The following is a 24,313-nucleotide window of genomic DNA, read 5'->3' as shown; positions in this document are numbered from 1 at the left end:
GAGGCTCACAAGCAACAACTACCCCGATGGTGACAAGGAGTGTTTCCAATCGAAGGAGAAGATAACTCAGGTGGAAAATACCAACATCATCAACTTGTCAAAAAGAACTCTGACAGGAGATGAAATTAAGGTACTAAAGAAGGGTTTAAGCTTATGCCCCGCAAGCGAATTTAATCTTGTGGACACAAAGATAGACTTGTTCATATACATAAGAAAATTGAAATTTAAAAACATATTTCTCCAACATCCGAAAAATGTGGAAGTGGGAACACATTCAGATTCAACCACGGTAGAATCCTCGGAGGAAACATCAGATGATACTCTTTTGAATGTTTTATTGACCCCTACACAAGAAACTCAGAACCAGGGGCTACAAATGGAGAAGATTAACTATGTATCTGTAACGCAAGTGAGAGACCCAAGCAATCTGAAGAATAAATCTAGAAAACTGCCTAATGCGTCCCATGATGCAATCGATGTTTTTAATGAAGCTGTAATAGCAGACTTGGAAAAAATGGCAAGTGACAAAATGGATATGAGGACTTCCAATATTACAAGAAGGGAATGGGAAGCGATCAAATCCCTAAAAAACGATAAGACAATTGAGATAAAGCCTTCGAACAAAGGTGGTAATATTGTGATTTTCAGCAAGGGGAATTACGAACAAGAAGCACTAAGACAATTAAAAGACACTGAGTGCTATATCACTGTAAAGAAAGAACAATATGTAAAGAGCATCATAGAATATCAGACATTACTGAACGAATGGAAAGAAGAAGGTATGCTCAGTACAGATGAATATACTTTTCTCCAATGTGAATCACCAGTGTTGCCCACCTTCTATCACTTGCCAAAGATTCACAAGAATGCCAAAAGACCACCAGGGAGGCCGATTGTATCGGCAATCTGCAGCCTTTTCGAGAATACTTCCCGCTTCATTGATTCTTATCTTGCCCCTATTGTGAAGGACCTACCCTCATATGTGAGGGACACAGAAGACTTCCTTCGCATAATGGACAGTATCTCATGGGAACAAAACATGCTTCTAATAACACAAGATGCTGTCAATTTATATACGTGTATTGATCACGAAAGTGGACTGAGAGCGACCAAGTGGTTCCTGGATAGGAAACCTGATAAATTTCAGACACACAGTTGCATGTTATTAGGTATGATGAGATTCTGTTTGTATAACAATTTCTTCCTTTTTTTCAGCCAACTGTATAAACAAATAAGGGGCACTTCTATGGGCTTGTTCTCTCCCCCAGCTACGCGAACTTGTTCGTGGGCTGGAGGGAGAGGCACGAGGCATGGGGTGATACCAATAAAATGTGGAGTGAAAGGATCTTGATGTGGACAGATACATAGATGATCTTTTTATTGTGTGGCGTGGTGATCGAACCTCGGCGGAGGAATACATCGCCACCCGAAACAATAATGATCTTAATCTAAGATTCACCAGTATCATCAGTGAAAAAAGTGTATGTTATCTTAATCTGGAGGTATTTGTGGAGAATGATAGTCTCCAAACTCGACTCTATAGAAAGCCGATGGCGGGCAATGCCGTGTTACACGCGGCAAGCCACCATCCTAGGAGTCTTATCAAGAACGTACCATATGGTGAATATCTACGCCTTAAAAGAAATTGTTCAGCTGAGAAAGATTTTCAAAATGCAAAAAATGATGCAAGCAATAGATTCCTAGCTAGGGGCTATTCCAACAACATCCTAAAACAGGCAGCTGTGAAAGCATCAGTAATCAATAGGAGGGATTTCCTAGTGGTGAAAGAGGCGCAGACAAAAAATGACCAAGTAAGTATGATTACCACCTTTAATATCAAATCAGGTGATCTAGTCCACACTTTCAAGAAAAACTGGCATATCCTACATAAGGACAACATCTTGAAAAAAAACTGTCAGATAGGCCGATGATAACCTATCGACGATGCCAGTCCTTATCAGACCATCTAATCCACAGCCACTTCTCCCCTCTCATTGAATCCCCGGCCATAAACAGTATAAAGGGGTTCTTTCCATGCCTTCGCTGCAAAGCCTGTAAGTATAGTAAAAAAGTCAAAGAATATCCAGGAAGAACGGGAGAAGGAAAACAGAATAGGAAAATCACTAAACATCTCAACTGTAACTCCGACTATACGGTCTACTGTTTAGAGTGCCTGTGTAAGAAACGTTACATAGGCAGTACTATTAACCCCACAAAACTGAGGATCCTGGAACACATGAGAGCTATCGCGAATAAGGATAAATCTTATCCGGTAGCTCGTCATTTTGCCGAATATCATCGAAGCAATAGGGATCTCCTTAGTTTTTATTGCATAGACCAAGTCAAGCGTTTAGAACGAGGTGGGAACAGGGAAAAGGCACTCCGCATCACAGAATCTAGGTACATCATCGACCTCAAAACAATGACACCGTTGGGTCTTAACAATGATGAGGAGATGTGGGTGCACCTTTAGTTGAGGAAAAAATTTTCTCCAATGGGTCTAAACTGGAAAATAGAAAAATACACCACCAAGACTATACTTAGAAACTCCAATAATGTGACATTGCAAGTTATGAAAGTACTAGTTGGATTCAAGCCCATACAGGGTGAGATAACCACTTAAAATAATTAACAAGTTATGAAGTCCCGATAACTTAAAAAAGTATACCATGGGGATACACCCCCTCATAACAAAAACAAGAGCTAGGAAAAACTTATATTTGAATATATTTTCTGATTGGGTTCTTATAACTTGACTAATTCAATGAAATGATGTGTGCACGACAATAATGAAATGTTTGTTGCTGTTAATGTTTTTAAATTTGCACTAGAGCACTTTATATTCGCTATGATAACCAATGCAGTATATGTAAAACACTACACTTCAAAATGGCCACCACTTTCACTTAGATTTATTATCTTCTATGTTGTTGGAAAATGAAATGTCCGGTGGGGTTTAAAATGGCGATCATTCCTATGCACAAACTGACACTGACGAAGCTTTTACTGTGAAAAGCGTCTGTCGAGGGTGAAGGGGTTTGTAATAAAGGATTTTGAAACTGGATACCTGTGTGCTTGCCGTTTTATCGACTGGACTTGTTGATAAGTGCTGCTATATATATATATATATATATTCACTGAAAAAACCATAGGTTATAGACCATATATAGTTAGGAATTAGCATTTAAAAAACCTTATTTTACTCACACAAAACCGTTGAAATTCCATATATAGTTAGTTGCACTAACTATATATCGCGCACCCACAATCCACTGCTGATGATGTCACATATTACATCATTCATGACATGGTCAGTGACATCACTGATGACATCACTGATGACAACATCCAGTGATTATGTGTTTCTGTAAAGTTTAAATATGTTTTACATATTGAAGAATGAGTGGATGTATAAGTGTCTGAATGAAGGTTTTAGTAGGTGCGTGATTGACTGTATGAGTGAGTGATTAAATGCGTCTTACTGAATGCACGGGTTAGTGACTAAACTGTCTGAAAGTGTGCATCAGTATGTCTGTTGTTGTGCAAGCTGCTGCATGTGTTGATCAGTAGCTATATAAGTAGCTATATGGGTTATTGATTGGTTACACAAGTATTTGTATGGGAGACTGAGTGTGTGTATGGCTGGCTGGGAGGTGTGTGACTCTGTGCAGATCAATGTGTACTTGTATCAGTGATTCTATAAGAGAGTAAGTATGTGTTAGTATATGTTTCAAAAATGTAAGGTGTTCTGTGTTTAACTGTATAGATGAGAAAATGGAAGTGTGATTGATTCTTTTCAGGACTGACTAGGTGTGTGAGTAACTCCATGGATGAGTGGCAGAGCGTGAGTGTCTGTATAGGTGTATGAGTGCATATGATAGTGTTGTAAAGATGAGTGATTGTATGTATGAATGATTGTATGAGTGAATGTGTGTGTAGACATAGGAATCAGTGAGTGCGTATGTAGTAACTAGTATTGGTGTGTCAATGGTTTCAAAAATTATACTCTGTATTTAACACTGGGTGTAACGGAGGTTATATTAGAGTGTGAGGAGATGCATTGTATTATCACATGAATGATATCATCAGTGATGTGATCATTGATGTCAAGTGAGATGTCATCAGTGATGTCATTTGAGATGTCATCAGTGATGTCATCAGTGATGTCACTGACCATGTCATGAATGATGTAATATGTGACATCATCAGCAGTGGATTGCGGGTGCGCGATATATAGTTAGTGCAACTAACTATATATGGTATTTCAATGGTTTTGTGTGAGTAAAATAAGGTTTTTTAAATGCTAATTCCTAACTATATATGGTCTATAACCTATGGTTTTTTCAGTGAATGTTCAAGGTTTTGTAAATGCTAATTCCTAACTATATATGGTCTATAACCTATGGTTTTTTCAGTGAATTTTCAAGGTTTTGTAAATGCTAATTCCTAACTATATATGGTCTATAACCTATGGTTTTTTCAGTGAATTTCAATGGTTTTTTACTAGCAAATATCATAAGCTGTCGAATGTCAAATACGTGGTAAGTAAAAACATTTTCGTGTTTATGCACACTGATCTGCTTTGAATGCTGCCCCCCTCATTTCTATTAGGAGTACTCTCTCTTTGCAGATAGTGAAAGGTAGTTAACGCAGGCCTTTGCCCCCGTTGTAATACGTCGTGCCTGCTTCTCTCTCCATTTGATTGATTGTTATCCAAGCATTTACTGTTTTAGAATTGGTTCTCTTTGGTTCATTCTCTATTTACAAACAAACACAGAGTCGCAATACTCTGTTTAGTCTTTGCAGATAACGAAAAATCGTGTAAAAAAAACATAAGGAATCGAGCAAAATCAGTAGGCCACTCATGGGATCTCTTTTTGACCTCGCTAAAATAGAAACATTAGGAACAACCCCTCATGACAAATACAAAACTAGTGAGATGAACTAAACTCCACACCATGATGGCTGCAATACAGCTCGACTCCGCCACCCACCCCGCCCAAAATAACGATAAAGAGCGGCTGCCATGATTGCTCGCGGAATGGCCACGACGGAGCTACGAAATGGTGGTGCTCTCATGCTAACCCCAGCTTCAGTCTGAAACATCCAGAAACACTGTAGACTACCAATTCGATCAGTTCCGGTAGCGCCCCAACGTAACCAGGTAGAGAAGAACTAGCCCTCCCCTCTTTGACTGATGGTTCTTGTTGCCTGTCCCTTCTGTTGTCATTTAACAGAACTATTTAGCCTGCTGAAAAGGGTTGTGTTCCGACCGCTGGTTGGTGGAGACATTTCGAGTATATTCTGGACCTGCGTTGTCGCGTAATGCGTCATATGACGCGCCGCGTTAGCGCATCCGGAAGTGATCCGGGGCGCGACGCGCATCGCGTAACATAAGCATAACAGGTCATGTGACTTGTTAATAAAACTTTTCATTGGTTCATTTTACTTTTCTTATTCTAATGATGAAAGGCTTGGTCATATGACCTAAAAATTACGCTTTTTATTACTTCTGAACATTATTTTTTCTTAAACATATATGTTATAATGTTCCAGGCTAATGTACTTTCCCGGAAAATTTACAACTGTCCTGCAAGTAAAATATATTCTTTTTTCGAGAAAAAGGGCGTTTCTTCGTCCCATGACGGAGCCGTTGAGCAAAAGAGGGTCGACCTGCTGTCTTAGTCGCCGATACGCTTGAATATGATATTCTTATCGATCACTTTATGTTGCAGGAGTAGAAAACACAACAGCCCTTGACCATTTATCTTTACTGCGTTCCTGCGTATTATACCTTTTACCCTTCATGTAATTGGTCTGCTTTATTTCACTTGCCTTTTACTGATTCTAAAACAGTGACTATTATTAAAAACTTTACCAATGTAAATACTACTACCATGTTTTCTTTTAAAAACCTTTATTGTGAAAATGTCAGTATACAAATACGGGCCTATAACCACGTGCGCCGGCCACGGAGCAAACTGTAATCGTATATGATGAGGAGACATTTACACTGTAGAGGAACGTTACGGGCGGGCCATTAGGTTGCAAGAACCAAGGTGTCTAACAGTTGCGGAATCGGCGGACGTACATTTTATAATTAAAATACGACAGGGCCAGTTACAATAAAATTATCTAGATATACATTTGCGGGCAAGTACCATGGGTGACGTTAATTCGAACTTTCAATAGTACAGTAATCAATAACACATCACAACTTAATATCAATAGAGATGTCGAAATATTCAATCTATTCTCGTCCCCGCCCGCCATGTGCTTCAAAACTGCATACGTATCTCGTGATATCAAAGTTTTACAACAAGTACACAACAAGGAGTTACGAGTCCCATTTATTCCGGCGCCATTTTGGGCGAGGACGGGCAGGTCCAGGATATAGTCAAAATGTCTCTACCAACCATCGACTATGATGATGTTCATATGCTGTATTTATTAGAGTAACACTCATCTGTCCACATGAAATTAATTTGCCACAATCTAAACATGTCATTTTAATCTTTCCAAACTTCTTCTAAATATTTGGGACCGTTTCCCTTGCCTCTGATGCTGTCAGTGCCACTTCTTTGATGAATGTACTGGCAGGTCGGGGGTTCTTCTCCAAATCTCTCTTTTATGCAGCACTATAATTAATCGGTGCCACCTCTCCATATGACGATGCATGGTATAGTTACCATAACTATATTTTTTTTCGGTTCCTCTGGAGAGTACATCGTGGCAGATGAAGCGTGTAACGTACCGGGCATTTACCTTTTTTTGCATGTAGAGGAAAGGAAAAAAAATTCAAGCGTCCGAGTTCTAAGGTGTCCCAGGGCCATTTTAGTGGACCAGGCCCAAATCCAAAGAACAGGCCGCCATTTTGAGAGTCCTGTTGCAGCCGCCTGTCGCTGTAGCATCAAGAGCGGCCGAAACTCAGCTGAATGGCAACTGAAACGGTAAAGGGGCGCCCCACTACAGCAGACGAGCCTCCACCTGGGAAGGCCCGTTCACGCCGCCTCCCCCCCCCCCTTCGGGCACCCCACGCCGTTATTCGGAGCAGTATTGTAGGATGGCCACACCAGTGCAGCAACTTGCTAGACACCACCTCGGTGGTAACCGAATCTCAGCGCCTTGTGGTGTCTCCTATTCAGAAAACATTGTTGTGCTGCCTTCGACCTATTCGCCGCAAGTGCGCACGCAACTCAGCTGCATAGCTTGCTAGACACCACCTCGGTGCTAACCGAATCTCAGCGCCTTGTGGTGTCTTCTATTCAGAAAATATTGTTGCGCTGCCTTTGGCCCCATTCGCACATCAGTCCGCTACTGACGCCACCTCGCAGGCCAACGGGGCGCCCCACGCCGACTTTCAGCATTGTAGGATGGCCACACCAGTGCGGCAACTTGCTAGACACCACCTCGGTGCCATCCGGATCTTGGCATCTCAGCGCCTTGTGGTGTCTTCTATTCAGAAAATATTGTTGCGCTGCCTTTGGCCCCATTCGCACATCGGTCCGCTACTGACGCCATCTCACAGGCCAACGGGGCGCCCCACGCCGACTTTCAGCATTGTAGGATGGCCACACCAGTGCGGCAACTTACTAGACACCACCTCGGTGCCATCCGGATCTTGGCATCTCAGCGCCTAGTGGTGTCTTCTATTCGGAAAATATTGTTGCGCTGCCTTTGGCCCCATTCGCACATCGGTCCGCTACTGACGCCATCTCACAGGCCAACGGGGCACCCCACGCCGACTTTTACCATTGTAGGATGGCCACACCAGTGCGGCAACTTACTAGACACCACCTCGGTGCCATCCGGATCTTGGCATCTCAGCGCCTTGTGGTGTCTTCTATTCAGAAAATATTGTTGCGCTGCCTTTGGCCCCATTCGCACATCGGTCCGCTACTGACGCCATCTCACAGGCCAACGGGGCGCCCCACGCCGACTTTCAGCATTGTAGGATGGCCACACCAGTGCGGCAACTTACTAGACACCACCTCGGTGCCATCCGGATCTTGGCGCGTTGTGCTGCCTTCGGCCTATTCGCACATCGTTCCGCTACTGACGCCGCCTCACGTGCCAACGTATTTTCTCCGCATTTTATACCCTATGCCACATAACAGGTCATGTGACTTGTTTATAAAACTTTTCATTGGTTCATTTTACTTTTGGTTTCCTAATGATGGAAGGCTTGATCATATGACCTAAAAACAACACTTTTCATTGGATGAAAACTTTTTTTTCCCCCAAACGATGAAAGCCCCACCTTGTTTCTGGATGTTTCAGACTGAAGCTGGCGTCAACATGAAAGCACCACCATCTCGTGGCTCCGTCGTGGTCATTCCGCGAGCAATCATGGCAGCCGCTCCCCACCAGAAGCCTGCAGGAGTCGGGGGCCCCCAAAACTTTTGTTGAATCCTCAAGGCGGAGGGGACGCTTTCGAGAATGGGGTCTAAGACCTAGCAGACAGGCGTGCGATTTCCAAGGTGTCCCAGGGCCATTTCAGTGGACCAGGCCCAAAAAGGAAAGAGCCTGCCGCCATTTTGAGAGTCCTGTGACAGCCGCCTATCGCTGCACCGCAAGAGTGGGCGCAACTCAGCTGAATTGCGGCTTTTGACACAGTGGACCAAAAGCGGACGGAATGGCAACTGAAACGGTAAAGGGGCGCCCCACTACAGCAGACGAAACTCCACCTGGAGAGGCCCGTTCACGCCGCCTCCCCTCCCCCCCCGGGGCGCCCCACGCCGTTATTCGGAGGGCGGCAACTTACTGGACATCACCTTGGTGCCATCGTTCTGCTGCCTTGGAACTATTCGCACAACAGACCGCTACTGATGACCCACCCCCCGCGACGCCCCACGCCGGATACCGAAATCAGTGCGGCACCCAGGCAACATCACCTGGGTGCCGTCCAGAAATCTGGACGTTGTGCTACGTTGGGACTATTCGCACAGCCGACCGCTACTTCCTTCATTTTCCCTAAAAATGTTTAAATGTTTTTACTGTTTTTGTTTTGTTGTATATATTTATAAGTTATTAAAGTTTTATAATCTTACTACTTTGTTGGAGTGCTATATATTTTTAATGTGACACATAATTGTAAAAACTTTGATGTACAAAGAGTCATCCCTGGAATCTTCCGCTTCAGGCTCGGTCCCCTCCCCAATCACAATACAGGATGGTTTTCAGATAGTAGGAACGTGTGTGCTGTGACGGATCTCATCGGGTGTGGGCCTTGATCTACTATAACTCCTTTGAAGAGGGGTGATTCTTTACAGCTGGGGCCATAAACTACATCTGCAGGGCTAGCTGATAGCCTAGGACCGGCCTGGACAATTGGACACAGAGGAAAAAGAGTGTCAGAGGGTGCGGTAGTGAATAGGGCGAAAGGGAGGTGTCGGGCGGGCACAGGGTGTGATTCTCAGGGAAGAGCAGCGCAGATGGGGGGAGGTTTATTACCGATGCATAAGACAGAGAGCGGGGGTGACCAGTGCCTGGGGGAGATGCTTGCGAGGGTGGGGAGCCATGCTAAGGATCGACAGCGTACAGAGAGTGGGTCTGGTCAAGGCATCTAAAATGGCTGCCGTGCACGACAAAAGTGTGGCATTTGAAAAAAGGCAAGATGGCGCAGACAATGTTTTTCAACACTTCCTGATTTCCTTCGAATCGAACGTTAACAGACGTTCGGGCATATTACCAAAGTTAAGCGATATTTATCCCTAACGATGCTTAGCAACGAATTTTTTACCGCTAAGCATCGTCAGAAATTATCGCAGATAAACCTTGCTATTATCAAGGTTTATCGCAAATGCGATGAAAAACGACCGCAATGCATTAATATCGCTGAAAAGTCAGCGATATTCATGCATTACCGAGCTAATGCTCTTAGCCATGTTATCCACCTCCCATTGGATAACATGGCTAAGAACTGCTCAGGGCAGGTGTTACTTTTTGGAGATATTTGCGCTTAGCGCGAATATCTCCAAAAGTTGGTAATAGGAGATAGCGATGTTAGCGACTGTTTCCAGTCGCTAACATCTTGACATGCCCACTTTGCATGTCATTAGTGATAAATATCACTGACATGCAAAGTGGAGCCCAAGATGGTCGCTATCTCCTACTAGCGGTCACTAACTGGTGTTAGCAACAGCTAGGTAATAGGGAGATAATTTTATCTCCGCGAAGCGGAGCGCTGTTACAGATATATATCTTTTTTTGAATGTTAATTTCTCAAAATCCACTGGAGCACATATATTGAGACCTAGCAAAGGCACATCGGGCTACCAGTCCCTACAATTTTGCCAAGTTTCGTGCAAATCCATTCAGCCGTTCGATTATTATTATTATTTTTTTTTTGCCCCGCGGGGGGCCCTTTTAAAACCTCCACATCAAACCTAAGAGGTCAAGGAGGATCTACTATGCCCCCTTATGGTCATTTGCCCCTTCGCTTTGGCCTCCTCTTGACTCTCGATCCTACTGAGAGACAAGATGGCGGCCGCTACGGACTGTTTGGAATGTTTACAGACGCCGGAGAACCAATCAGCTTCGCAAAGCTCCATAACGCGAAAAGTACGCGAAGCGGAGCGCTGTTACAGATATATATCTTTTTTTGAACGTTAATTTCTCAAAATCCACTGGAGCACATATATTGAGACCTAGCAAAGGCACATCGGGCTACCAGTCCCTACAATTTTGCCAAGTTTCGTGCAAATCCATTCAGCCGTTCGATTATTATTATTTTTATTTTTTTGGCCCCGAGGGGCCCTTTTAAAACCTCCACATCAAACCTAGGGGGTCAGGGAGGATCTACTATGCCCCCTTATGGTCATTTGCCCCTTCGCTTTGGCCTCCTCTTGTCTCTCGATCCTACCGAGAGACAAGATGGCGGCCGCTACGGACTGTTTGGAATGTTTACAGACGCCGGAGAACCAATCAGCTTCGCTTCACAAAGCTCCGTAACGCGAAAAGTACGCGAACTGGAGAGCTGCCCGGTCCGCTGTTACAGATATATATCTTTTTTTGAACGTTAATTTCTCAAAATCCACTGGAGCACATATATTGAGACCTAGCAAAGGCACATCGGGATACCAGTCCCTACAATTTTGCCAAGTTTCGTGCAAATCCATTCAGCCGTTCGGGCTAAAAGTGGGGCCAACCGCCCTATGGAAAACTCAATGTTAAAAACACGTTTTGGGACCCCCCTTTTTTCTCAGCCCCCCCTTGACGAACCCCCCCCAAATTTTCAGGGGCTGCTCAGAAACAAAATGTTCCATTTTCCTGAAAATTTCAGCCAATTCCTTCCACAAACGCCAAAGTTATTAGACATAGAATTTTCAAAAATCCCATAGAGAAAAAATCCTAACTATATATACCTACTGGCGACCGCCAGTAGGTAATATATATATATCCACAATTTTTGAGAAGTAAGACTGGGCACTTGGAAGGGAATTCCAAACACCAGGTTTAATCCATTATACCGTTACACGTTTCGACACACAGCGGTGTCTTGGTCACACGATAGATTCAGTATACACGGACGTGCTTAAATAATAAACATAAATGAGGCACTACAGTTCTGCCTGCTACATTTTCATGAGCGCCATCTTCAAACGGGAAAGTTTTTGTAAACACAGTATAGGACATGTTTGCAAATTTGATTTAAAACCACCTACAGGAGACATGGCGTGCATGCTCGTGACCCGGGGCTTGATGGGGGAATTTCCGCCCTAGCGGAATATTATACAAGGGGTCTAGTGCCTTTTGTATTCAACCCAGGTTACCCCCACCCCGTGTTTACGATCTTCTAGAGGACTATTGCCTTATTAAAAAATTCCTGTTACGATGGCGTGCAGGCATCCTGATATTGCCCAGTGGCTTTTACGAAGCCTCATGTTAACTTCAAAAGATCGAAGTCCAACACAGTTAAAAATATTGTTAAAGATAACATAGAACTAGCGAAATACAAAAATGTGCTCATCCCAAAGTGGAAAGTCTCTTATCATATACGTGTGTGATATTATCCAGTTGAAGAAAAGGGTAGGGAGCCTGTGCAGTTGCAAAAGTGAGGGTGAAGGGTCCCTTCCTTTCCTCCTGCAAACACAGAAGAGAAAAAATTGATTAAAATCAGTATCAAAAAACATTTATAATCAATTTACAGTATTTCTAAACATCATAATTCGTCATATATCATATTAATCTTTTAATCTTCATGGAGGTGGGTGGCCAGTTCCTCATCAAGGTTATGCCCACCCGGGGATCCCACATTGGGCCCGCAGTTGTATCTGTGAAGCCAAGACTGGAAATATCCCCACATCTCTCTCTGTGAGATACCCTCTTCACGCTCCCTCTCCGCCACATCACTGTTCCGCAACTATCCCTTTGGAAGCCGACGGCCCGCACCTTTCCCTATATCACTTGGCCCGCAGGTGCTTCATCTATGAGCCAGCCCGCGGGCTCTTAAGTCTCTGAGAACAGATGCAATGGAGGCTCCCACATCCCCCAGCAGGAGCTCCTTGTCTGCCATCCCTCCTCACCCCACCCCCCACAAACAAATGTGACAGTCATGTTAGGGAATCTGGAACGTAAAAAATTGGGTAATGTTGTACAATTATTAATAAGAAGATGCTTGTGAGGTTGGACAAATAGGAATCTTAGTAATGTATTGATTTACATATAAATCATTTTATTAAAACAAAACAACAACACATAAAACTATGTACAGCTGTGGCGTGCCATCGCTGGACCATTTGTGAATCACAGCATGCAAGACAAAAAGAAAGATAAGATGGTGCGTCATGCATCCAGCAAAGGAGAAAGACAAAGAGAGAAAGAGTGAGAGAGAGAAAGGAAGAAAGAGTGAGAGAGAGAGACAGGAAGACAGAGAAAGAGAGAAAGAGTGAGAGAGAGAAAGAGTGAGATGCAAGGAAGAGAGAAAGAGAGAAACAGTGTGAGATAGAGGAAGAGAGAGAAAGAGAGAAAGAGTGAGAGCGAGAAAGAGAGAAAGAGTAAGATGCAAGGAAGAGAGAAAGAGAGAAACAGTGTGAGAGAGAAGAAGAGAGAGAAAGAAAGAGTACGAGAGAGAGGAACACAGAGAAAGAGAGAAAGAGTGACAGAGAAAAAGAGTGAGATACAAGGAAGAGAGAAAGAGAGAAACAGTGTGTGAGAGAGAAATAGTGAGAGAGAGGAAGAGAGACAGAGACAAAGTGAGAGAGAAAGAGTGAGAGAGAGGAAAAGAGAGAAATAGAGAGAAAGAGTGAGAGAACGAGTGAGGGAAAGAGTGAGAGAGAGAAAGAGAGAAAGAGTGAGATACAAGGAAGAGAAAAAAGAGAGAAAGATAGAGGGAAAGAGTGATAAAGAGGAAGAGAGAGAGAGAAAGAGTGTGAGAGAGAAAGAGTACGAGAGAGGAAGAGAGAGAGAGAGAAAGAGCGAGAGAGGAAGACAGAGAAAGAGAGACAGAGTGAGAGAGAGAAAGAGAGAAACAGTGAGATACAAGGAAGAGAGAAAGAGAGAAACAGTGTGAGAGGGAGGAGGGGAGAGAGAAACAGTGTGAGAGAGAGAAAGAGAGAGAGAGGAAGAGAGAGAAAGAAAAAATGAGGGAGAGAGGAAGAGACAGAGAAAGAGAGAAAGTGTGAGAGAGAGAAAGGAAGATATGGAGAGGGAGAGGAATGGCACTGGAGAAAATCTTCGCAGCTCACCTTTCTGCCACCAGTGTATGTGCCGGGACATAGTGGACCCTCAAGTTTAGTCATCTGAAAGATAGAATAGAATTAGTAATTGCAGAGTACATACAACTGCACACACTTAATTCTCTGTTTCGCCGCTGCACACTCAGGCTGCTGCACCCAATCCACTCTCACTGTTCAGAGGTGTCAGTGCGCTCTTGTGCGCCCAGGCTGCTGCACACTATCCACTGCCACCGCCCAGAGGTGACTGCTCGCTGCTGCGGAAAGAAGCCTCTTTGCTCACCTTCCACCACCGGCAGGTGTGTAGGAGGGTCCACCACATGCCGAAGTAACCTTCTCAGGCATTGTCATGATGGCCAAGCATCATCGCAGCTTCTACACATGTTCAGCTCTGGTGGTGTTGGGGGACGTCAATTTGTGAATCACAGCCTGTTAGATAAAAAGCAAGATAAGATTGTGTGTCATACGTCCATCAAAGGAGAGAGGAAGAGAGAGAGAGAAAGAAAGAGTGAGAGGAAGACTGAGAGAAAAAGAAAGAATCGGTGAGAGGAAGACAGAGTGAAAGAGAGAAACAGTGAGAGTGAGAGGAAGAGAGAGAAAATAATAAATAAAGAGTTAGAGGAAGACAGAAAGAACGAGAGAAACAGTGAGAATGAGAGGAAGAGAGAGATCAAAAGAAAGAAAGTGAGAGAAAGACAGAGAGAAAGTGTGAGAAAGATGAAGAGAGAGAGAAACTGAGAGAGAAGAAGAGAGAGAGAAAGGGGGAATGTGTGAGAAAGAGGAACAGAGAAACAGTGGAAGAGTGAGAGTGAGAGAGGAAGAGAGGAAGAGGAAGAAAAAGAGAGAAACAGTGTGAGAGAGAGGAAGAGAGAGAGAAAGAGTGTGAGGGAAAGAAAGGAAGAGATGAGGAGGGACACTGAGTACCCACACTGTGCACAAAACCATCACAGCTCACCTTTATGCCACCGCTGTGTCTTCAATCACGTGCCGGGACCTAGTGGAGCCCTCAAATTCCCACATCTAAAACATAATACAGAATTAGTAATGGCAGAATATATACGACTGCAAACACCTAAATCGCTGTGCTGCCTATGTGTATACAGGCTGCTGCACCCCATCCACTACCGCTACCCAGAAATATCAGCCCGCCACTACGCACCCAGGCCTCACTGCTCACCTTTTCGCAGACAGGGCACCCTACACATCATGCAGCTTCACTCCGCAAGCCAACAAGTCTTACATTTGGTGATGCGTCTTGATTTTGCCATGACAGAGGACATACTAGTGCACCATCATCACAGGTTGCGGTGCCACTAACTAAATGACCAGTGAGGCCACGCATGTGTCGGTAGGCCCCCACTGTTGCATGGCTCAAGCCTACACTGCAGTCCAGCAGGGCACACAAAACATGAGGTGTCCGGACCACCAGGATGGGCCATCACCGTGGCAGTGTGATTGTGCCGGCTGCACTGCATCCTGTGCGAGCAACACTAAAATGGCGTAGAGCACGTGTGCCCGGTCTTTTTTATTTGGTAGGGTCATGTGTCCGGTGACGCCTGTGCTGGATGGGTGTGGTGTGGTTGTATACCAGCCACGAGGGAGTGGCTGTGGCACACTGACAACTTGACCTGTGACCAGCAGATCATTACAAAGAAAATCTGGGCCATGTAGCATTGTTGTCCTTCCCTGTAAGCGTAAGCAGAGTGGGCTGGCCTGGCTTATGCCAGCCCTGCGTGTGGCTGTGAAGAATGACTTTGGAGCTATGGGCGTGGCTCTGTCATGAGCTGTATGAGGAATCAACTGATGCCGGTGTCTGTGTTGTAGTACTGCCATCACCTGGGTCTCAAGCGTCAATGTGCCACTCTGTGAGCCAAGTCCCTTAACATGGCCAACATGGAAGGTACGGGGAATCACTGACCCTATATTCAGCCATAGTTCCATACAAGAAAGATGGTGGACATGACACATCTGTGTGGATATGATTGTTTATTGCACATTCAGTGGAGTGTTACAGCTGTAGCAATACAGGGCCATGCAAACCCCCAGTTTCAGTTTTCGCACATGGAAGGCAGCCAATTAGAGACAAGCTTGTTGTCGGAGTTAGGTGTGCGCCAACATATGTACTTATACAATCACTTCGCCAATCCCCACACACTTATAAATTCACTATACGCCCTCCTTGCAGTACTCTAATGATCCAGACTCTACGTACGTACTTGTACAATGACCGAGACAAAGTTACATAACCAAAGTTTTCCCCCACTGTCAAAGGTAAGTTGGTTGCATACGCTGTCCAGTGCACAATGTAATGTGGTAAGGCCCAGGGGCAGCATGTTGCATACATGATGAACACACGGACACAGATAGATAGTAGAACTGGGTACGGGCACGTAAGCTCGATTCCTTTTTATTACCAGGGTCACATGTCCAGTGACGTCTGTGCTGGATGCGTGTGGGGTGAGCGTAAGCCAGCCCTCCAGGTATGGTTGGTGCTGGCAACAAGTACAACAGTAATCATTGGATTAGACACACATTCAATCATAAATAGTCATTGATTTGTGCTGCAGTAAGGTAGGGGCACTAGATGTGAAATAATACACAAAAGATTCTATTATAAAGGGTCCATGAGTTGTGGTACACTGAGGTAGGGGCACCAGATGTGAAATTATACACAAAATATTGTATCATAAGGGTCACACTGGGAGCAATGTCTTTTGCCTACTGGACTGCATCATCTGCAATCGTGACTCAATGTGAATTGTGAGACCTGCCCTCCCCAGTGTAGATCGAAGGCAGCAGTCAGCACAGACATCGAGGAATGCTTTTAGTCACTTCCTCTTGACAAAATTTGAGGTCATAGAGTAGAATTCTCTCTGCAATAAATAAATCATGTCTCAATTTAAATTGTGAGGTCTGGTGATCACAGTGTATATGTATAGAACAAAAGATTAAACATTTATAGAATACACTGTTGAAATATGTAGGTTTCAGGGACCTTATAGTTAGTTGCATACTGGACTCTGAAATTAATGAATGAAGGCTGAATTTGAATTGTGAGCCCTGCTGAGCACATTGTAGGCCGGAGGCAGCAGTCAGGAAGGGCCCACACACTTGAGTTGCATAGAGTTAGTGGTAGATGTGGCGCTCAGCGTATGTGCGGCTAGAGATGATGCAATGTCTCGATCTGAATTGTGAGCCCTCCTGACTGCAATGTAGGCCAAAGGCAGTGGTCAGGAAGGGCCCACAGCCACGTGGCTTGAGCTGCATAGAGTTAGTGGTAGGAGTGGCGCTCAGCGTGTGCGCAGCCAGCGAGGATGCAATGTCTCTTGCCTACTTGACTGCCTCATGTACAATCAAGACTCGATCTGAATTGTGAGCCCTGCTGTCCGCAGTGTAGACTGTCATTCAGTGTTTGTTTGGATTTGCAAGATGAATTTGATCATTGTAGTAAAGCTATGACTGATATAAAACAAGTTCTAGAAGCAAGAATACTAAAAGGATATTGTGTAGATTTGAGGGACGTTATACTTAGTTGCCTACTGCACTCTGTAATTAATGAATGAAGACTCAATTTTAATTGTGAGCCCTGATGACCGCAGTGTAGGCAGGAGGAAGTGGTCAGCAAGGGCCCACAGCCTTGTGGCATTGAGTTGAGCTGCACAGTTATTGGCAATTCAGTGTGTGCAGCCAGCAATGATAAGTGGTGCACTGAGTTGTGGCACTTGAAGCAACCAGCATCTGCACACCCTGTGATGATGCGTGGTCCGGGAGGGTTGCACTAGGAGCAATGTCTTTTGCCTACTCAATTCTGCCTTAATAAGTCCACTTGGTGATCAATGTTCCCTCTAATTTTTTTCCTCTGTGTGTGGCAGTGGAGGGTCTCTGTGCGCTGCAACCATGGCTATGTGCGCCAGGAACCAAACCGCGCATGTCTGTGGTGCCAAATGGCACTCAAAATGTTTACTTTAAAAAGTGAAAAGATGGTGCATTTTCACACATACAGAGCCACAATAAGGGTCTTACGGGCAGTTTGCAAATGTATTGTATTGCCTGTATTTTCATTGTTGTGTCTCTGACTGCTGTTGTCTGTCTTCCCCGCTGCCTGCACGTGGTCCGTGCCCCTTTTTCTTGCCTCTGTTCCCCTCACTGTCCCCGTGCTCTCTCTGCCCGGTCTTTCCTTCTGTACCCCTCGCTGCCTGTGTCTCTGCCTAATTTTCCCTCCTGTTCCCCTCGCTGCCCCCGTGCCTCTCTGCCCGTTCTGCCTTCTGTTCTTATCTGCCCCTATATTTCTGTATTCTGTATTTTGCCTCTGTGCCATTAGTTTTTTGTGCCCGTCTGCCCTTTGTGCCACTCATTTTTGTGCCACTTTTGCCTTCTGTTCAACTTGTATTTCCCTCATTTTTTGTGCCTTTCTGCCCTCTGTTCCACTCGTTGTTTGTGCCTTTCTGCCCTCTGTGCCACTCGTTTTTTGTGCCTTTCTGCCCTCTGTTCCACTTCGTTTTCCCCTCGTTTTTTGTGCCCTTCTGCCCTCTGTTCCACTCGTATTTTGTGCCTTTCTGCCCTCTGTGCCACTCCTTTTTGTGCCTTTCTGCCCTCTGTGCCACTTCATTTTCCCCTCGTTTTTTATGCCCTTCTGCCTTCTGTTCCACTCGTATTTCCCTAATTTTTTGTTCCTTTCTGCCCTCTGTTCCACTCGTTTTTTGTGCCTTTCTGCCCTTTGTTCCACTTTGGTGGTGCGCGCTGACGTCAGGGGAGGTGCGCGCGCGCGCGCCCTAGAGGGAACAGTGGTGGTGATGACTTATGGTGCAGTGAACTAGTGGCGCCTGAAGCACTCAGCAAATTCACACCCTGCGATGATGAGTGGTCAGGGCGGGCCGCACTGGGAGTAATGTCTTTTGCCTACTGAATTAAGCCTTAATAAGTCCACAAGGCGATGACTTATGGTGCAGTGAGTTAGTGGCACCTGAAGCACTCAGTGTGTTCGCACCCTCCGATGATGCCTGGTCCAGGTGGGCCGCACTGGGAGCAATGTCTTTTGTCTAATGAATTCTGCCTTACTAAGGCCACATGGCGTTGACTTCTGGTGCACTGAGTTAGTGGTACCTCTGCCGCTCAGCGTGTGCGCACCCTGCGATGATGCGTGTTCTGGGGGGCAGCACTGTGTCTTGCGTACTGGACTGCCTCATCTGCAATCACCACTCCATCTGAATTGTAAGGCCTGCTGTCCGCAGTGTAGATTAAAGGCAGTAGTCTGTACAGACATACGTCTGCGGTGCTGTGCCGCAGGGTGAGAGCCGCCGCTCTGGCAGATGCGTTGGCCTTCACACAAGTGAACCACACCCAGAGCCATGGCCTAATAATTCACACTTCTACGCTGGAGTGGCATACATTGGACCAGCCCACTGCGCTTCTGCTTACAGGGGGGGGGGGACAACACAGCTACATGGCCAAGATCTTCCCCACTACCTGAGGTAACATGGTTGCGTCTATTGTCCACATCACTACAAGCACTAGCAGTATATGTACACATGGAGAGGTTTGTGCTCTGCATAGTGAGGTCTGTCCAGCAAATCACCACTACACTTGGTATTGTTTGCATTTTTATTGAAGGGTGACTTGTGCCTTCACACATACTTGGTTGCCACATCTCCCAACATTCAGCTATTATAAGTCTGAGGGACCATACTGTTTTTGGAAGGTCCGCTGTCCTGGTCTGTGCTGCCTCGTGGTAGTAGAGAGGGGGGTGGTCCGGGGAGGGGACGTCCTGAGGCTGGTGGCAGTGGGTGTCGAGGCCTTCATGGGTGTCGGAGCTGCATGATCAGTAACTTTATGACATGTACTGTTCTTCAGATGTGATTCTGGGCTGGGCTACCTTTCACAATGTAGGTAGTCGTCCTGGTTTACACCGGTAAAAAGCAAATGTTAGATTCCTACTGCTAATGCGGCTTATTCCCTGTTTTTGGATCACACCCCAGATTTGGCTGCTCGTTGATAATATTGGGAAGTGGTGTTTTTGTGTAATTTTTGCACAGGAAAGCCTACTCTTCATATTATTACCGTTAGTTGTTGCTCTCATTTGTGGCAATTTTTTTTGTGGAAGCTATTGCTGGAGAACTGGGGATATTGGCAGTTTTCATTAGGTTGAGAATGGAATGATAATTTAAAATCAGTGAAAAAACCATAGATTTAATGAAGATTATAATTAGAAATTAGCATTCAAAAAATCTTTGAAATTCACTGAAAAAAACATAGGTTTCAGGGACGTTATAGTTACAAAATAGCCAGTCAATCAGTCAAGTAATCTTTATTTTGGTCAAAGACCTTAAAAGATGCAAAGTACAAAATACACTCAATGAAAAGCATCATGACAACTATGTGTAACTCCATTAATTACAAAAATACACAAGTTACATTTCATGGAAACTAGAAAGATAAAAAGAGGTTAAAAAGATAACAAGGATATATACATATTAAAAATACTGTACAATTAGGGCACGAATATCACACAACAGGCAAGACTAGACAGAACATTGGCCATGGGAGTAGTTGTTAATAAATGACCAGCGCCTCCGCCACATGGCATATAAATAACAAGAAACAGAGAATACAACTGGCTGGGAAGTATCACATTTTAAGATCCTGAGTGCTTGATGATACTGCTTGAGCCCCAAGGTTCTGCATAATTGAATGAGCCATCGCTGCCTAAGATTCTAATAGCATGGGCAAAAAAAGAGGACTTGGGGCACAGACACCTCTTTTGCACCACATGCTGGGCATTCTAGAGATTTATTGTCACACCATTAGTGCGTAAAAAAAACGAATTGGTAGTGAGCCATGTCTACATTGAACATAGAGTTTCCTTGCTTCGCTAGGGACAATCTCATCCCAAAATGGCTCAAGTTAGTACTCATCTTTGTTTCTTAAAAAGTCTAGAGTTAGGTATCCCAGCGCAGAGTTGGTGACAACATTCTCCAGTTGTTGATTACGATGAAATTTGACCAAATCTGCACCTTCAAACAAGCTATTTCTGACTTGCTCCAAAGATCCGGGATGCCCAACCTCTGGCTCTCTTTTCTTATGTTAGCAAACCATTGGATTTTATCTATCCCAGGGAGTCCCATAAGTTATTTAACTTCCTCTCTAAAGTACCTCAATTCTGTGGTTACCCATAGTCTACGCCAATATAATAAGGGGCAAAGACTAATTTCCTCGTCCATGGGTCTGATATCTAGGTCCAGTCTTAGAGGGATAAGGGGAGTGCTAGCTGGAAGAGCCAACAGAGATCTCAAAAAGCAGTTTTCCGCCTTGAGTATATATTCAGATGAGCAGTGTCCCCAATGGGCAGCCCCATACAGAATGACTCCCCGGGCTTGTGCTTTATAAATTTCCAAAATGGGGGCAACTGGTTTGGAGGTGGATTCCCGGTGCAGTTTTAAAACACCTCCTGTCATCTGCACTGGCCTGAGTTTGGCCTTGGCTATCTGAGGGCCCCATTCCATATTGTCGTTGAGGGTAATGCCCAAATAATCGAATACAGAAACCCTGTCTAGGATAGTGCCATTTAAAGAAAGATTGGAGCGAGTGATCTTTGGTGGATTACAGATCATGTACTTTGGTTTTGAGATGTTAATCTCCAACACCCTTTTCTCGCAGAAACTGGCAAAACTATCTAGGGCTTGCTGTATTTCCATCGGGGATTTGGACAAAAGGAGGGTGTCATCGGCAAACATAAGTGCCACTACCTGCTCACCACGTATCTTGGGTGCATCAATATATTTGACCCCTTTGAGATGGGCAATTAGGGCATTAACAAAGATACAGAAAAGGGTGGGTGCCAGAACCCATCCCTGTCTCACTCCTCTATTGACCACAAACCTAGGAGTCAAGACACCCCTTTTACCACCTCTGACCTGCGCAAAGTTGTTAGAGTGGAGTCTCCTAAGAATATTAGGAAGATAAGTTGGAATCCCCATATCCGCAAAAACTTCCCACAAAATGTCCCGGGGTACCAGATCGAATGCCGTCTTAAAGTCAATGAAAATTAAGTAGAGGCTGCCACCCTCTGCTTTAACCGTTTTCTAATATAAGAGTTGCAATCTTAAAAGTTGATCAACGGTAGATGTTTTTTCCCTAAATCCGGCTTGGTAAGGGCTCAGTATCTCAGTTTCCTCCATCCAGCTCTGGAGGCGATCGAGAATAATCCATGCAAAGAGTTTTTGACTCACGTCGATCAAACTGATCGGGCGGTAGTTTGCAGGGATTAGTGGTTAGCCCTTTTTGAATACTGGGACAATTTCCACCCCCAGCCAAGTTTCAGGTATGGGGAGCCCTGAAGTATGGCAATAAACAACAGACAGAAGTACGCGGCCCAAATCACAGGTTGGTCCCTATAAAAGTCCCCGGGGATTTTGTCAATACCAGGGGCTTTTCCTGTCGGGAGTCTCCTTATCTCGCCCTTCCACCTCCAACAGTGTAATTTTTATGTCTACAGCTGGTTTAAAAATAGTCAATGTGGGAGCATCTTCCAGGCTACATTGAGAATCATTGTGGATATTCTGGGGGGTTAGCAGGCTCACAGAAGAGCCTGCTTTCATCGAATACAGCGCCCGAAGTGCTCTATCCATCTCTCGTGAGAAATACTCGGGTCATCTGCTACATATCCGTAACTGTTGCCAGTTCTCACAATTGCACAAAACTCCCACATATTCCTATTACCCAGGGCACTTTTTATACTGTCCCATCTATTGTTTTCCCATTGCTGATTGGCCTCTGCAATAGCCTGCTTGTATTCCTGTCTCCTCAGTTTTACTAGGCTCCTGACTGGGGCTTTAATTGACTCAATTAAAAGTGACTTTGCCATTTTACAGTTATCATAAAACCATGACTGAGTCTTCTGGTTTGGCCTATGTCTAGTCACTACTAGATTAAGTAAATCAGCCAATGCTGCCACCAACCCCAGATGTAGTTTAGCGATTTTATTTGCCACCGCTTCTTGTCCGAGCTCGATGCAACCACTAATCTCCATAAAAATCTTATAAACAACTGAATACAAGGCATTCATTTTATCTAAAGATTGTTTAACCACAGGCCATTTAAGTCTTCTTCTATTGTTGGAAAGATTCAGTTCACTATTCTGGCTTGGTTTACTCCCGTCGGAAATGCCAGTGTCAGGTAGTCTCAGATTTAGAACCAAAGTGTTATGGTCACTATCATGTTGGGATAAAATCTCAAAATCAGTGACCGTAGACCATGACCTTGTCGCGACCAGGATATAATCTATCCGAGATGTTAGGCCAATGCGGTTAAACGTCCCCTTTCCTTCACGATCAGACTGGGTACGACCGTTGCAGGCTCTCATAGAATGGGCCATGGTTATCAAGTTCAATTGGAGAGCCAGTGGTAACCAAGCCTTAATTGGAGTAATTTGGAGCTCGGGTATAGACCATTGCTCATCTTCTTCTATAGTAATGGAGTTTCCAATTGAAGGTAAGGGCTCATACTGACAATAAAAATCACCAGCAATGATCAGTAAGCTATTACCAGAAACAGTAGGAATAAAAGTGTCAAGCAGAGCCAATGTTATAGATTCTTTCCCAATGCTGACAGGACGAGAGTAGACATTGACAAGAGTCACCCTGAGATTAGATGGGAACTTAAGTGTGATACATTGAAGACCTATTGTTGGAATGGCTAATTGTGTCAAAATGCAGCCCAAATGTGATGCTATCAATATGGATAACCCCCCATAGGGTCTTCCCCTTTCCCCCATTGTTGCCAGATGGTTAAATGAAGCAAAGCCCAATCTTACTGTCTCCTCCCTTGCCCACATCTCCTGAAGTAAACATATATCATATTGTGTAGTGTAGTTCCTAAAGTCCCAATAGGCTCTGCGCATTGGAATAATATCTTCAGTAGTGTAGACGTAGGACTGAGGTTAACTAGGTCTCTACTGACAAGATTAGACTTAAGTTTTTTGCCAGCTAGCTCAGAGTTCACTAGAAACTTTCTCGAATAAGCGAGGAGGAGTTTAACCTCCCTGGATAGACAAGAAGGGATTTAGTTTCTGACAACCATAAAACATGACAACTTTGCTCTCCCTGAATAAGAGTATATCTCTAGAGTCGTGTGAAAACAAAAGACAGTTATTTCACTCAGTCAATAAGTGCGTACTTAGTTTCACCAGATTGCAGAGAAAAAGAGAGACGGGCGTTTTCAATAAAAGGTGTTATTTACTGAGCAGTCTCTTTCCTCATACAAGAGAAATGAATTGCTACGATTGCAATACTTATAGTTAAGTAAAGTGCATACAGTAAAAGCAGGATTATAAAATAATACTGTAAAAGCATTGATATGGTTTCTTAGCCATATGATACTTTAAAATGGATAAAATAGATACATACATATATACATTGACTAATCGTACTCAACTGGTGCTTCTAACTACGCCTACCCCGGTGTACCTGACCTAAGCCTAATACGTGGGAAGGAGTAAGTAAGTAGCAGTATAAGTTAAGTTTGTTTTGCCAAGAATCTATCTCAAGAATTCTCTGTAAGGGTTTAGTCAGTTCAGTACCTGGGTATTAGAAGGCAGGAGGGCTGGTATCTCTCTCTCAGGACTCGGTATCCCAGTCACCCGC

Source organism: Lissotriton helveticus, chromosome 4_1 (assembly GCF_964261635.1).
Source record: "Lissotriton helveticus chromosome 4_1, aLisHel1.1, whole genome shotgun sequence".
In the NCBI taxonomy this organism is placed as follows: Eukaryota; Metazoa; Chordata; class Amphibia; order Caudata; family Salamandridae; genus Lissotriton; species Lissotriton helveticus.
Note: the sequence above shows the minus strand (reverse complement) of the source record.